The sequence below is a fragment of the Polypterus senegalus genome, chromosome 13 (genome assembly GCF_016835505.1).
Source record: "Polypterus senegalus isolate Bchr_013 chromosome 13, ASM1683550v1, whole genome shotgun sequence".
NCBI lineage: Eukaryota > Metazoa > Chordata > Cladistia > Polypteriformes > Polypteridae > Polypterus > Polypterus senegalus.
Genome location: NC_053166.1, coordinates 142536408 through 142553144, shown reverse-complemented (window position 1 = coordinate 142553144; position 16737 = coordinate 142536408). Strand labels below are relative to the sequence as shown.

The following is a 16737-nucleotide window of genomic DNA, read 5'->3' as shown; positions in this document are numbered from 1 at the left end:
CTGCAACTTCTGGAAGTGTTACTAGGCCACCCAGAGAGTGATACAAAGCTGTTACATCAGTGTTAGATGAGCACGCGCTCCAGGCAACATTTAAGAGCTGAGACTTGCAAAATTCTACGTACTCTTAACGTGTGTATAAATGTCATGATTTGTTTAGGAATTCCTTGCCACGGAAATAAAACATTCTGTGGAGATGCAAATTTAAATATAGTGCGGAACTCTCAGGGCTACATTACAACTTCTTCATTTTGGCAAATGAGATGGCTCATTTCCTGAAAATAAGAAAAAAACAAATATTACAAAATGCTGTACACTTGGGGTCTTGTAACATTTATGAGCCAAATGCCTTTTCTCAGGCTTGTGAAAGAAACCAAAATGTGACAGCAAGTTATCTCCCCTCCCTTCAGTCCGATATTTTCCAATAGTCTTGAGATTACATTTAAAACAATTGTTTAAGGAAATAGCTAGAGTATTTATTCATCTGCTTACTGTGTCCATAGAATTCAGTTCAGGGTTGCAAAGTGACTATATCTGCCATCACAGGACTTGCATATTCCTAGAACCCACTACACCAGTTTTAACTCATCATCTAAAAGAATATGAGAGAAGAACCAGAGAACCTGGAGAGAACAGTCACACTGACTTGACCAGGTGGGGACTGACCCCAGGCTGCAGGAGCTGTGCACCCACGTTTCTTCACCTGTTATGACATGTTTCAAAATGTTTTCATCAGCATTTCAATGATGTAACAACTCTTGACTGACTGCTTCACATAGTTCGCTTTTTGCTGATCTGTCAACAGATGAGGCACAATATTTTGCAGCAACAAAGTGCAGTTTTTAATCATAATTGTATGACACAAACTTTTTCTAATACCTAGTTCTTTAGCCACTTGATAGGCAATTAGCGTCCAGTTTATCGTCCAGTTTTGGGATCATCCGCTCAATTGGAAATATTGATACCATTTGTAACATTGTGTGCTGGTTAAACAATCCTCTTCATAAGCTTGCTGCAACAGTAAAAGTTTTTGCCATCTTCACAGTCACTTTTTGTGTGAATGAGGACCTGTATGGTGGGGTACAAGTCATTAATACCAAAGCAGCACCTAACAGAGAGGCTCTTGCGTCTTTTTTTTACTATGAAGAGCCACCTTGCACTTCATGCACCTTGATGGAAAAACTCATTACATGTTCAATATTTCTTAAAATACCATTTTTAACCTGGCACCTTCATTCTCCTCTTCATGCTTTTGTGTTGTCTTGTTTGTTATATGACTGTATCACAATCTTCAGTCCTGTACATTCACCTCATCTGCACTGTAATGTTCTGAATTGCTCTGTAAAGTGTCTACTGACAGTGCTCACTGTGAAAAGTGCTATATAAATTAAAGATTACTTGATAAAATCATTCAGCACCGTGAATAACTGATGAGCCTTTATTATGAAGGCTAAATTCACATCACTGTGATGGGTGAATGTAGGATAGCTCTATTAGGCAATAAGTCAGACAGCTCACATGCCAATCTGAGTCTCATTTTCAAAAAGCTTTTGACAGACAGCAGTTTGGTTTTAAATAGACAACTGATGCCAATGTAAATATCAAAATGACAGCTGCTAGTGCAGAAAAGCATTTAGCTAAGAATGGCACACCAACAATGAATTTCAGTGTGAAGACACTGGGAGCTTAAGACCCGCATCTGGAATGCAACCTTTGTTTGTGTTGTATTAAAGGGTTTAAAGCAGAAGTGCCCAAAGTTTCTGGATTTGTGCACCAAATTTCTATCTTACCTGTAAGCCAGGGGTCATATCCTAAGTTGTTTACTAATATAAATCTAATTCAATCTGAATAAAAGTCAGGCTGTATATATTAGAATGAAAATATTGACTTTATCTTGACATGGCATATTTTCCATTTATCGATTGAATTCAGAGTGCTTTACACACCTATGAATATAATATTTCATCAGACCTGCAAATCCATCACAGGTTCACAGGATACCCAGATTGCTTGTGTGTATGGCCTTGGACTGGATGCCAACGCATAACAGAGCACAGTTACTTTATTCTGGGCCAACTGATAGTGGCCATTTCCTTTGGATATGGCAGGTTAAAAATCTCACAGTGGCAACCATGCATTTTATATCCAAGCAAAGCCCAGGCCAGGATTTGAGCCCAAGATTCTGGAATTGTAAGGCAAAAGCACTAACCATGGCACTACTCTGAATAAAAACTTTGTAAGTGAAAATATTAGTTGTTGACATTCTGAACTTTACATAAAAACAGAATTGAATTATTACAGTTACATCATGAAACAAAATAATATTCAATGAAATGTTAAAAACACCAAGACACACACACACACACATACAAATACAGTGGTGTGAAAAACTGTTTGCCCCCTTCCTGATTTCTTATTCTTTTGCATGTTTGTCACACAAAATGTTTCTGATCATCAAACACATTTAACCATTAGTCAAATATAACACAAGTAAACACAAAATGCAGTTTTTAAATGATGTTTTTTATTATTTAGGGAGAAAAAAAAATCCAAACCTACATGGCCCTGTGTGAAAAAGTAATTGCCCCCTGAACCTAATAACTGGTTGGGCCACCCTTAGCAGCAATAACTGCAATCAAGCGTTTGCGATAACTTGCAATGAGTCTTTAAAAGCGCTCTGGAGGAATTTTGGCCCACTCATCTTTGCAGAATTGTTGTAATTCAGCTTTATTTGAGGGTTTTCTAGCATGAACCGCCTTTTTAAGGTCATGCCATAGCATCTCAATTGGATTCAGGTCAGGACTTTGACTAGGCCACTCCAAAGTCTTCATTTTGTTTTTCTTCAGCCATTCAGAGGTGGATTTGATGGTGTGTTTTGGGTCATTGTCCTGTTGCAGCACCCAAGATCGCTTCAGCTTGAGTTGACGAAAAGATAGCCGGACATTCTCCTTCAGGATTTTTTGGTAGACAGTAGAATTCATGGTTCCATCTATCACAGGTCCTGAAGCAGCAAAACAACCCCAGACCATCACACTACCACCACCATATTTTACTGTTGGTATGATGTTCTTTTTCTGAAATGCTGTGTTCCTTTTACGCCAGATGTAACGAGACATTTGCCTTCCAAAAAGTTCAACTTTTGTCTCATCAGTCCACAAGGTATTTTCCAAAAGTCTTGGCAATCATTTAGATGTTTCTTAGCAAAATTGAGACGAGCCCTAATGTTCTTTTTGCTTAACAGTGGTTTGCGTCTTGGAAATCTGCCATACAGGCCGTTTTTGCCCAATCTGTTTCTTATGGTGGAGTCGTGAACACTGACCTTAATTGAGGCAAGTGAGGCCTGCAGTTCTTTAGACATTGTCCTGGGGTCTTTTGTGACCTCTCGGATGAGTCGTCTCTGCGCTCTTGGGGTAATTTTGGTTGGCCGGCCACTTCTGGGAAGGTTCACCACTGTTCCATGTGTGGATAATGGCTCTCACTATGGTTCGCTGGAGTCCCAAAGCTTTAGAAATGGCTTTATAACCTTTACCAGACTGATAGATCTCAATTACTTCTGTTCTCATTTGTTCCTAAATTTCTTTGGATCTTGGCATGATGTCTGGCTTTTGAGGTGCTTTTGGTCTACTTCTCTGTGTCAGGCAGCTCCTATTTAAGTGATTTCTTGATTGAAACAGGTATGGCAGTAATCAGGCCTGGGGGTGGCTACGGAAATTGAACTCAGGTGTGATACACCACAGTTAGGTTATTTTTAACAAGGGGCAATTACTTTTTCACACAGAGCCATGTAGGTTTGGATTTTTTTTCTCCCTAAATAATAAAAACCATCATTTAAAAACTGCATTTTGTGTTTACTTGTGTTATATTTGACTAATGGTTAAATGTGTTTGATGATCAGAAACATTTTGTGTGACAAACATGCAAAAGAATAAGAAATCAGGAAGGGGGCAAATAGTTTTTCACACCACTGTATATCATTACCTTTGTATATAATTTTTAAATTTTATTAGATTTTTTTTATGCTAATATTACCGGCAGTTTTCATTTGTTAGTGATTTCAAATTGCCTCAGTGTAAGTGTATGATATATTTAATGGGCAGAAACCTTGTTTGGGGTGGTTTCCTTCTTTGTGCCACCCACAAACCTGAATTGGATTAAGCAGGTTCTTTCTTTCTGTCTATCTATCTATCTATCCTTCACCACATTTAATGCAATTACACATTTCAGCATCACTGGGTATCTAACATAAAATTATCAAGCTTGTATGTGTTGTGGTTAATGATGCTGCATCACACATTCTGAGGTATGGGTTCAAATCCTGGCACAGGCACTGCTAGATTGAGTTTGGATGTTCTTTCTAGGTTTTTGTTACTCTCTTTCAAATAAAAGTGTTAAATCATTTAGAACTGCATATTGTTACTTAAGAATGAGGGTGAGAGTATGTATGAATATGCGTTAAGATGGACAATCATTCAGCTTGTGGTTGATTGCCACCTTGTTCCCAGTCTTCTCATATAATTGTGAATCAAATAAGATGGTTTATAAAGTTGAGTAAAGGATGTTCAATTGTTTATTTCTTCTTTTTCTGTATTTCCTTTGTTTACAGTAAAGCAGTGAGATGAATAGCGACATCCTCAATCCTGGCAACAATGGGAATAAATGAAACAGTCCTAATGGGAATAAATAAAACAGCCCTTATTTAGCTCTAACAGCCTGAAGCAGATCTCTTTCAGATATGAAAGGAAAATAAAGTACCTATAGAATGCTATGGCAAGTAATTAGAAATCTGCACCCTGGTTACCCAGATGCTAACTATGCAATTTCATGTTACATGAATATGACAAATCAAATGTAACCTGAATAAATGCAGTGTTTTACACACTAGAAGAAAATTATTAAGTTTATTTTTATAACACAGATTTCCTAATGACAATATGTAATATTTCCTTCTACCCATCAATATTAAGACCAAGATAAGAACCATTCCTGGATGGGGATGCCGTTCACATTAACTCACTCAGCCTCATTCACTCCTAAGGGGCCACCTGATAGGTGTCAACTACTACAAAACAAATGACACTGAGATGCCATCGTTTGAGAAGGGAGCGCATGTTATATCCATTCAATGAGGAATTTCTTCATTTATTGTGAATATCCTTCTCATATTGTTGACAGGGCCATCTGTCAAGCCAGGTGTTGACCTCAGACCATCCACCTTAAGAGAAACCTTAATAGTGAAGCCCATATCCTGACGGTTTTCCTATTCCATCACAGTACTCTATCTCTCACACAGGCCTTTAAACAAAATTTCCTAATTTTGCAGACTGACCCTTTCCTGGAACCTTTTTTCCAAACCATCTCTTGATCTCCTTCTATCAACTGCACACATCTTGTCCACAGCTCACTTTACAGAGGAGAGCTACATTCCCCCCAAGGCACTTTGAGTTGTAACAGGAGCCACTTGACACTTGCAAACGTGTCACCAACAATATCCTTGCATTTGGTCCCTCTGGTAAATTCAATATAAACAACAGATTTCTTGCCAGTCTAAAAATCTTCTCCCCTGCATTTCCTGTAAGAAGTGTCCAGCCATCTAGACAGGTGAAACTTTACATCCCTTGATCATAATTAAACTAATATCTCTGTCGGAGTACTTTTACAGGGATTCAAAAACACTTTTCAAAGAAAACCAGAAGAAGCTAAGCTCATTCTCATCCTGGAGTCACAAATTTAACCAGGTCTTAATCACCAACTAACTTTTCAGTCTGCCTTCCTTATCTCTAATGGCAGCCTTTACTCATCTTTTCTATTTTCATCTGCCTGGCTTTGTTCCTTCTTATATGTGTTACCTGTTCTTTCCTTTTCAGTTGCATACTTGATACAGGCTCTATAGCTGAAACAGTGTGTCTTTAAACCTTCTTTTAGTTTAGAAATAACATTTAACCTTTTTTCCTTTATATGTATATGTGGGAATATAATTTACTGTATATATTCAGAAACTTAGTCATGAACAACAAATCTTTAAGTCCTGCCTCCACAGACAATGATTTTCCCACACTTTCTGCTATAAAGACATCAGATGCAAAGGTGCCAATGAAATCTGAATGATGGAGACCATCCAGCTCCAGCCACAAGCTGATGACTGGCAGGCGTTCACTCCATCCACACAATAAAGCATATCAGGGAATGAAGTTTTATGATAATGATTATTACCATAATCATCTCCTTTGCAGTAAAAGCCATGCTATAAATTTGATGGATCCCCTTGGGGTATTTCTTTATCATTGTATCACATTATAGAAGACAACATGTGCCAAAACCTGAAATCCTTCGCACAATTAAAAAAGTAAACTGGAATGCAGCCTCCCAGACTGCCGCTCTTTTCCTGTCAAACTGACAGCTGGCACGAATTGAAATTCCTCTCATGTACCAAAAACAACGGGTGGACTGAGAGCCTAACTGCGGACTGAAGTCAGAATCAGTCGGCGGTCAGTCAGATCACTGAGCTCTCTGCCAGCTGACTCCCACGTGTTTTTTTCCAAGTGTGATTTATAACTCTAAATTAAGTAACGATCTGCTTTCGACTCCCAGGGTTTTGGAACTATTGCAGTGAAACAAATTATTTATGTGATGGGAATAATTCAATTGAGGGTTTCAGCAAAGAATTAAGATCTTCTAAAATGTTTGCATCAGCCTGTTTTTGACATCTTGCACAACCACACCCAAGGTAACTTTCGCAATCAATACACACACAAAAAGACAAATGTTTGGAAAATATTACCAGTCCTTACCAGTTTCACTGCAGTACACTTAACCTTTGATTCATTACATTCAGTGTCTATTTATCATACCTGCTTAATACTTGGAGACCAGAATCTATACTAGCAGCTTCTGGCTGAAGACAGGAAGGGACACTGAACAGGGTGCCAGTCCATCATTCAAAAAACAGCCAGTTTAGAATGGCCAATCAATCCAACACTTGCATCTGTGGGATGAGGGAGAAAACTCAGAGAAACTCCAGATGCATTGTGTGTATATATATATATATATATATATATATATACACACAGTAGATTAAGAAAGTGTTCAGACCCCTTCACTTTACACACACTTTATTGTATTGTAGATTTAATTTTAAATGGATACATGTGCCAAATTGCCCATTAATCTAAACTCGAAAACCCATAATGACAGTCAAAACATTTTTTCCAGAAAAGTTTGCAAATTTATTAAATATCAAACAATGAAATCTCTTATGCAGATAAGTATTCAGATCCCTTGCTTTAAAACTTCAGATTGTGCTCACGTTCATCCTGTTTGCTTTAATTCCCTGTGAGATGGATCTGGAACTGGTTTGGATTCTACCTGAGGTAAACTGAATTAATTGGACATTGTTTAGAAAGGTAAACACCTAAATATTTAGGGTTCCACAAGTCTCACTGCATGTCAGGACAAAAATAAGCTAAACTCTCTGTAGACCTCCATGATCAAATTGTTTTTGGCATAGATCAGGGCAAGCTATAAAAAAAAATTCTAAAGCTTTGAGTGTTTCCAAGAGCACAGTGGCATCAATAATTGTGAAGTGGATGAAGTTTGGAACCACCAGGAGTCTTTTGCTAGAGTTGGGTGTCTGGCCAAACTGAGTAACCTGGGAAGAAGGGCTTTGTTCAGGAAGGTGACCAAGAACACAATGATCACTCTAATAGAACTTCAGAAGTCCCCACACTGAGCTCTGAGAACCTGTGAGAAGATCAACCATCTCAGCAGCACACCATCAATCAGGCATTTTTTGGTACATAGTAGATTGGCTAGACAGAAGCCACTCCTGAGTAAAAATCATATGGTGGCATTTAAAGGACTCTAAAAGAATAAGGATTCTCTGATCTGATGCGACAAAAAGTTGTACTTTTTTTTGCCTAATACTATCCCCTATGGTGAATCACGGTGGCAGCCGCATCATGCTGTGGGAGTGCATCTCAGAAGCAGGGACAGGGAGACTGCTCAGAATTGAAGGTAGGATAAATGCAGCCAAATACAGAGAGGTCTTAAATAAAGTCTGCTCCAGAGTGCACATGACTTCTCAGTGGGAGGCAGTCCACCTTTCAGCAGGACAATGACCTGAAGTGTATAGCCAAGACAATGCCGGAGTGGCTTCAGGATAGAAAATGAAGGAGACTGAATACGTTCTGAATTCATGGTATATATATGCAGTATGTACATATTTTCATAAGAGTGCTCCTCAAGGCTTTGATACAGCTACACAAAAGACGGTGTTATCCAGTGCCTGAAAGTTTCACTTCTTTGTCTGTTCTTTGTTGAGTGAAGGAGGACATTTGAAAGGAATACACACACCCCAGCAGAGCACTCAAAAGGGGTCACCATAAATTTTGTAGGGATCTCAAGATTCTCAGGAATCAACTCAAAGACCAGACAGAAAGACAAAGAAAAAGAAGAAGAAAAGGAATAAGGAGAGGCGGCCAACCTGCTTCACATATCAATTGGAGCTCCCAAGAGGAGAGGCATGAATGATGAAACACCTTATATCATGGCACTCTTGTCAACAGATTCAAAATAAATGAAGAGAGGGGTATAAATTGTTTTACTCATCATTTCATCATCCAGTTATTTTACTCATCATTTCGTTCTACTTCTACCTATTGTTTGAATTGAATTTATTATTACTCCAGGGGACCTTTGGATACAGAAGAGCAACCAACCCTAGACAGGACACCTGTCCATCACAAGTATTATGTACCTAGCAAGGCAACATGTTTATTAAATTGTAGATGTCAATTAACTTATGGATACACATGACTGGAATGAGACTCCAACAGACATCTCTAGAGCTGGCAAGAACCAACATTAACCACTGTGTCGTTATGCCTCATTGGATAACATACTGTACTGTATACATGCTTGCACTGTAAAGTGTCTTGTGATCATGTGTGCTATGAATGGTGCAATAAAAAGTAAACTATAATCAATTGGTTGAATGACTGATATATACTCTGATTAGGCTGAAAAAGAAATCAAACCAAAAGATATTATTTTTGTGCTTTATTCTGAAGGGAGACAGCATTCATTTTGCTCTGTCTTTAACTATGAAAGGGGCCCAAAATTTAAAGCTAATTGGTAGGGGCCAAAAACATAAAATAGAAATGTAGAAATCTTCAAAGTGAACATCCAAAGACTTAGTTGGAAAATCCCTGCTCATTGCAAGGCCCTGTGGGGTCGACACTCTGCTGTAGTTGCTACACTACAAGGTTCAGAATGAGGAATGACAGACAAAGAATCTGAGGGTGCAATCTTGTGCCCTGCCATGAGCATCAGGACTCCTGCAGGCCACAAGACTTGCTAATTGGTAACTGCCTGCAGGAAGGTAGAGGGAAATGAAGAGGCAGTCCACCAGTTTCACCAACACAGACCCCACCATATGCTCCCTTGGGTGAAGCAAAAGGTCATTTTAATCCCATCTGAAGGTTTTGGTTTTTTTTTTATCATTCATAAGATCTAGGACTCCTTCTGCATTATTTTCTCATTACACAGCTGCAAAAAAACTGAAGACTTCAAAATTTAATTCATTTTCCTCCATTCTTGAGTAAAATGAATAAAGCCTGTGGTGGGAGGAGTGGACCCTTGTGACAACCCTTTTCATTCAAAACAGAACACCAAATTCTTTCTTACACAGAACAAACACATAGAGATGACAAAATACAAATACAGAGAAGTAAAACAAATAAAACTGTCTTCATATCACACGGAGTGTTTGGTGCACTGTTGGGCTATGTTCACCTTCTACTACTTTTCTCCTTCTCCAAGCCCTGACTTTGCTTCTTAAACAGAGATTATTATTATGTCATGTAATTTTATAACCTGCTTAATCCATGGGTGCTGGATCCTATCCCAGCATGCACAGGGGCGCAAGGCAGAAACAAACCCTGGACAGCGCAATGGTCCATCACAGGACAAACACCACACACACACACACGTGCACACCGGACACTCACGAGGGCCAATTTAGCTTCAACAATCCACCTAACCTGCATGACTTTTGACAGTGGGAGGAAAACAGGAGCACCCTGTGGAAACCCATGCAGACAGGGGAGAACCTGCAAACTTCAGGCAGGGAGGACCCAAAACTTAAACTCTGGTTTCCTTACTGCAAAACAGCAGTACTATCACTGTGCCACCATGCTGCCTAGCTATAATTATTATCATTATTATTAGGCTGATGCCTTTATCTAAGTTGAAATATACCATTTAAGATATAATTGGTTGCATTTCTTTAGTTTTTCCAATTTGAGTACAGGCAAGTGAAGTGACTTGCTCATTGTCACAAAACGTCAGTAGCGGAATTTGAATCCACAACCAGATGTATCCTGAGACATCCTGACGACCAGTGCCACTGGCCTCTGATATGGTGGTGGTTCTTAAATCCATCACGGGGTCTCCATTGGCCAAGCACCAGAATCATTTCCTGGGGAAGGGTCAATCTTTCATTAGTTGTAATCTTATTTTTTAACAGCTGCTGATTAAGTTATGTACACTTTTGTACACTTATAACAGCTGGACACAGTTTTTTATTACTGTGGCCACATTGTGCCTTGCTGCCTATGTGATTGCTGGCGTCACAATGCTTATCATCAGTATATCATCACTATAAAAGATGACACTGTGGTAACATGAATGATGCAAACTTTTGAATATTACAGTATAAAAGAATACTTTCTTTTTCAAAGAGTTTGTGTTATGGCTTTGAGAAACTGGTCCTAGCTTTAACTTTATGGATTTTTGATCTCCAGTATTTTTAATTTTAACTTATGCCAGTGAAAGCATGTTTTGCCTGCCCCCTCTCCTGGTTAAATGCTATTTTAAATATTAATTTCTGGAACCTTTATGTTATGTTTTTTAAAAGTGATCTTGGGGCCAGCTCTACCTTAGAGGTCTGTCGTGTCCAACTCTAATCCTGGAGGGCTACACTGACTGCAGGTTTTCATTCTGACCCTTTTCTTAATTAGTTTTTGCTGCCAAGTAACTTCTTTTGCCTTAATTTTACTTGCCTTACTATTTAAGACTCAGACCCCTTAGTTATTTATTTTATCTTTAATTAGTAGCCAAACAATAATGAGATACAAAATAAGCCAACACTTGACTAGCTAACTGGCATCCATCATACAATTTTTGAAAATAAAGTGAGGGTCTCAATAATGTTGGGCAGAGTCGTGACTCTGAGGCTAAGGATCTGCACTGGTATCCCAAAGTTGCCGGTTTGAATCCCTGTCACTGCCTAAAGAGATCCTACATTGCTGGGTCCTTAACCTTCAATTGCTCCGGGGTGCTGTACAATGGCTGACCCTGCATTCTGACCCCAAGGAGTTTGCGAAAAACTAACAAATTCCTAATACGAGTATTTTATAAGGAAAAATAAAAAAAATGCTGAGTCTGCAAAACATTTGAGTTTAAATTAAATTCATATCTAAAATTACATTTTATTTATTTTTAAAAACAATAACAATATCAGTAATTATAATTTCTTTAAGTATTCTAGTATGTCTGTTGTAAAGTGATGTCAAAGTGCACATCAATTTCCATAGGTTTTAGTGTTTGAAACTCGTTTAAGAATGATATGTAATTGCTTCACTTTTTCTGTCCATCATTTATGCGGCGTGAATCATCAGATTGTGACCATGGTTGTTATCTGTAACATTATAGGAAACTCTGGTATAAATATGGCCACAGTGTGAGTTGAGATTATCCTTCAGTTGGATAAACGACAATCTCTAGTGTTAGTTTCAGGTCAAAGTAGGCCAAGGGCTATGGGTTTCTTTTGGTTTTCATATTCTTGGCCTTTGACTTTTAGTTTGTCCCAGTTCTTTGGTTTCTGAATATATTTATCTCCTGGTTTTGACTGTGCCTGGTACACACAATGATTATGGTCCATGTTACTATCCCCTGGTCCTTTCATCACTCACAATAAATCCAGAGACTCTGTCTCATCACAGGTGTACTGTAGGCATCAAGAGAACTGTACAGCAGCAATAGGGTCAAGACTGAGGGATTACACACTGCTCCAGTATATATAATATGTAAAGATTCTACAAGGAGGTGGTATGCCTGCATGCTGGCAATGGAAGAAGATAATCAGCTGGTCATGGACTCCATTTCAAGTTGGCGGAAGAAGCAACCAAATAGTAAGCATACTATGTTTTCCAAAGATGCTACTAAGGTTCATACTCCCAAATGTATTCAAATGTAACAGTCTTATCATTCAATGGCAAGCAACTAAGTACCTTAGTGCTTTGGACCTTAAGTTAAGGTTTTAGACTTTAAAGACTAATATTAAGCTAAGAATGTAGGCACACCAGGACCCTCTAAATGGAGCCTTACCAGGGTGTTCTTAGTCCACCTGGATACTTGTCCCCTGATCCAGATGTAGTCTTAAAAGAGATTAAGGTGATCCCACTGATGTAATTTCTGGTTTGGACTTAAAAGCTCCTTTAGTTTGGTAAGATTACTGTTGTCAAGAAGTTAGGGATTGGTCCATTCTTCACCCCTGTCCATCTTCTTCTGTATGTTTGTAATTATAACCCAACCCCCATTTTGCTTGGTTGTCCTTATGTTTTGTTTTATCATTTTTCACTTTCTCCTGACACCTTAAACTTTTTTAGCCACTAACTTGGTTACAGATTTAAGGTGCCTTAACTATTAAGAGTGTGGTTACCTTTAAATTACCTGCTGCCACAGTTTCTTTGCTGTGGCATTAGTCCTGGTAATAGTGTTTTACAGCTGTATTTTGTGCTTTTGGTCTATTGTAATTTGTTTTGCACTTTTACTGTATTTTTTCTTGCTTTTAATTTTGTTATTTATGAATTGGCACTTTGGGTTTTGTGGCTTCTGGCTTGATCTGACATGTGAATTTCCCTTTGGGATTAATAAAGTTTACTTTATCTAATCCTGCGGTGGGGTGGCGCCCTGCCCGGGATTTGTTCCTGCCTTGCGCCCTGTACTGGCTGGGATTGGCTCCAGCAGACCCCTGTGACCATGTGTTAGGATATAGCGGGTTGGAGAATGACTGACTGACCTAATCTAATCTAATCTATTTTCAGTTGCTGTTGAAATAATTACTTACTGCTTTTTGAACTTTGATTTTTACTTTCACTTTTGTTTTCCTTTTGATTTGATATTTTGTATTAAGCATTTTGAATACTTCGACTTAATAAATTAGAGTTTGGTGTCAGAGCTTGGTCCGCATTGCTGGCAGTAAGTCGAACCCATTTCCAGTGAGAGTTGGACTCCACCAGGGCTGCCTTTTGTCACCTATTCGGTTCATAACTTTTATGGACAGAATTTCTAGACGCAGCCAGGGTGTTGAGGGGGTCCGGTTTGGTGGACTCAGGATTGGGTCGCTGCTTTTTGCAGATGATGTTGTCCTGTTTGCTTCCTCAGGCTGTGATCTTCAGCTCTCTCTGGATTGGTTCACAGCTGAGTATGAAGCAGCTGGTATGGGAATCAGCACCTCCAAATTCGAGACCATGGTCCTCAGCTGGAAAAGGGTGGAGTGCCCTCTCAGGGTTGGGAGCGAGATCCTGCCCCAAGTGGAGGAGTTCAAGTATCTCGGGGTCTTGTTCACAAGTGAGGAAAGAATGGAGCATGAGATCGACAGGCAGATCGGTGCGGCGTCCACAGTGATGAGGGTTTTGCATCGGTCTGTCGTGGTGAAAAAGGAGCTGAGCCGTAAGGCAAAGATCTCAATTTACCAGTCGATCTACGTTCCTACCCTCACCTATGGTCATGAGCTATGGGTAGTGACCGAAAGAACGAGATCGCGAATACAAGCGGCTGAAATGAGTTTCCTCCGCAGGGTGTCTGGTCTTTCCCTTAAAGATAGGTTGAGAAGCTCAGTCATCCGGGAGGAGCTCAGAGTAGAGCCGCTGCTCCTCCGCATCGAGAGGAGTCAGATGAGGTGGCTTGAGCATCTGATCAGGATGCCTCCTGGACGCCTCCCTGGTGACATGTTCCGGGCACGTCCAACCGGGAAGAGGCCCTGGGGAAGACCCAGGACACGTTCGAGGGACTATGTCTCTGGACTGGCCTGAGAATGCCTTGGGACTATCCCCTGGATGAGCTAGAAGAAGTGGCCGGGGAGAGGGAAGTCTGGGCATCTCTGCTCAAGCTGCTTGCCCTGCGACCCGACCTTGGATAAGCGGAAGAGGATGGATGGATGGATGGTTTTAATTTTGTATGAAATGGGCCTATGTTTTTGTCAGTTTCGCCATACCCAAAATTATTACATAACGGTCCAGCCTGTGGAAGGAAGAGAAGACAGAATGACAAGACAATAGTTATGGGAGAAGAAAAATGAGCATTTTGTGGAGGTACTATGGTGAGTAATTGTGTAAAGCACTCCATTCAATAGAAAGAAGTTCAAGATCTTTTAAACCAACATGGGGCATTTGGTTTATTGTTGTTGTTCCAGTTTATACTTTGAGTTTTTTGATTTGATACACTTCATTATTCCTTGAGAGAAAATTGTCTTTTTTCGTGACCTTTAGAGGTCAGAACGCAGGGTCAGCCATTGTACAGCACCAATGGAGCCACACCTTGCTCAAAGGTCCAGGAATGCCAGGAATGGAATGTGAACCAGCAACCTTCCAGAGATTACCACAGCCCTTAACCTCAGAGCCATCACTCTGCTTAAATCAAGAACTCCATTTGTTCACCCATTCAGTGTCTTTAATTTTGTTAATAAAACATCCATTCATTTAAATATTACTTCAATTTGCTTGTTGCTTATTTGGTGTCATGGATTGCTCCAAAGGACTCCTATTGGTCTCACTTTTCAAATACCCATTTGATAACTCACTCATACAGTTAAGGCATGTAGAAATCCAAAGCCCAGAAAAACAAACTGATCAAGATGGTTATGCATCACAAAATTCATACAAATACCCAAAAGTACATCTTTGGGGCACTGGAGGTACTCCACACAGCTCAGAATAAAGCCATCACCCATGATGACAGAACTGACTCCTGCCTTACTGTCTTACTTGTAATTTATTGCATAAATTACATTAATACCTCCTGCAAAGGAGTAAATTAATGGTGGCACACTAAGTCAAAACCGTAGTGATCCACTAACCCAAAATCCCTAAATTAGTGTAAAGCCCCAAAGAACAGCCAGAGAAGCTGGCCAAAATTCCCAAGTGCCTGCCCAGAGAAGGCCCACATGAGGGCAGCCTGAGCTCTCACTCTAGTGGCTTGCTTTGCCCTATACAGTGCCAAAATATGCTTCTTTGCTTCACAGAACTCAATAGTCCCAAAATAACAGTAAACACATTTCTCAAGAAGTAGAACAATGAACTCCAGCTTGCAGAACCAAGCTCAATCAGGAATCTTAATAGAAATAGAGAATTTATTTACAAAAAATTCAAAAATCAAAATAGATGCTGAGAAGGACTTCTTAACAAGGCAATCCTAAGCAAAAAAAGTCGCAAAACACTATCCAAAAACCTGAATCCCAAAAATAGAACCAAAAGTGTCAAAATGTCAGAAAATACAAAGAAATAGCAATAGTAAAATGGAAAAAGGAAAAACTCATCAAGCACCTAAAATGTACCACGGGGGACTGCAGGTGCCATCAGCCTTTTTTGGGCAGGGAGCAGCCCCTCATTTGAGATTGCTAGGTGGACATGCCTCTTGAAGAACCACCTCCAAAATACAAAGGAAATGGCAGAACAAGCATCCACCCATAGAAACAAAATAATAAAAAGTGATAGAAATACAAAATTAAACAAATAATCAGTAGAAATAACATAAATGTTAATAACCAAAGGGTAACAAATTAACAAAAAATTATATAAAAAAGGAATTTAAATGTAAATGAGACTAGAGACCCTGACTTAAATGTACTGTAGCAAAAGTAAAGATGGTACCCTGATCATTTTTAATGTCAGCAATATTGCCTACTCTTAGCATTGGCTACTAACTTTACAAAGGTGCCAAAAACATTTTTATAATTCAGTGCTTTTGAAACCATTATTGCTGATACAAGCACTGTGGCCAAGATGGCATTTCTTACCTGGGCTGTCAAAAGTGATATGTTTTTATTAGCAGATGACTTTTGTGACTTATAAAAAAAGAGGTCTGCATGCTGAATGATTTACTGAGGCACAAAATAGATTTACTTAGCAAAACCATTACCTGACTTTCTGTTGCATTAAATAATCATTAGACTTAATAAAAGGGAAAATTAGCACAGAGTGGATTATTGAAAATAAAGGCTTGTAGGAGTAAAGCACAGCACACAAGAAACTGGATCTTGGTATAAGATTCAATTAAATGTAACTTAGCATGGCCATGGAAATTAGTCCCTATACCCCACTCCAGTGTCTCTTCACATACATTCCTTATCTCTCTCTTTACGATTCTTGTTGGAAATTACAGAAAATTAGTTAGAGCTGAGGATTATATAGAACAGCACTTAAAGGCCTTACACAGACTAAATAACCAAGCAAAAAAGCACTATATCAGTGATAGATAGATAGATGTGAAGGGCACTATATAATAGATAGATAGATAGATAGATAGATAGATAGATAGATAGATAGATAGATAGATAGATAGATAGATAGATAGATAGATTTCAATAATGCAATAATCAAGTTTGAGAATGTTATACAAGGTTATCGATGGAGGGTGCTACATAACATACTTACTGAATGGGGCACATGACAATCTTAAGAG

At 39.1% G+C, this 16737-nt stretch overlaps 1 long non-coding RNA gene across 1 annotated transcript in view; it reads right to left on the bottom strand.

Annotated features, from left to right (window-relative positions):
• Nucleotides 1-212: 212 nt before the first annotated feature.
• LOC120542635 overlaps nucleotides 213-16737 on the bottom strand; it is a 67998-nt gene continuing 51473 nt past the window's right edge. Inside the window, exon 3 of the long non-coding RNA XR_005636217.1 lies at nucleotides 213-272. This is a non-coding gene — a long non-coding RNA (uncharacterized LOC120542635). The remainder of the gene's footprint in view (nucleotides 273-16737) is intronic.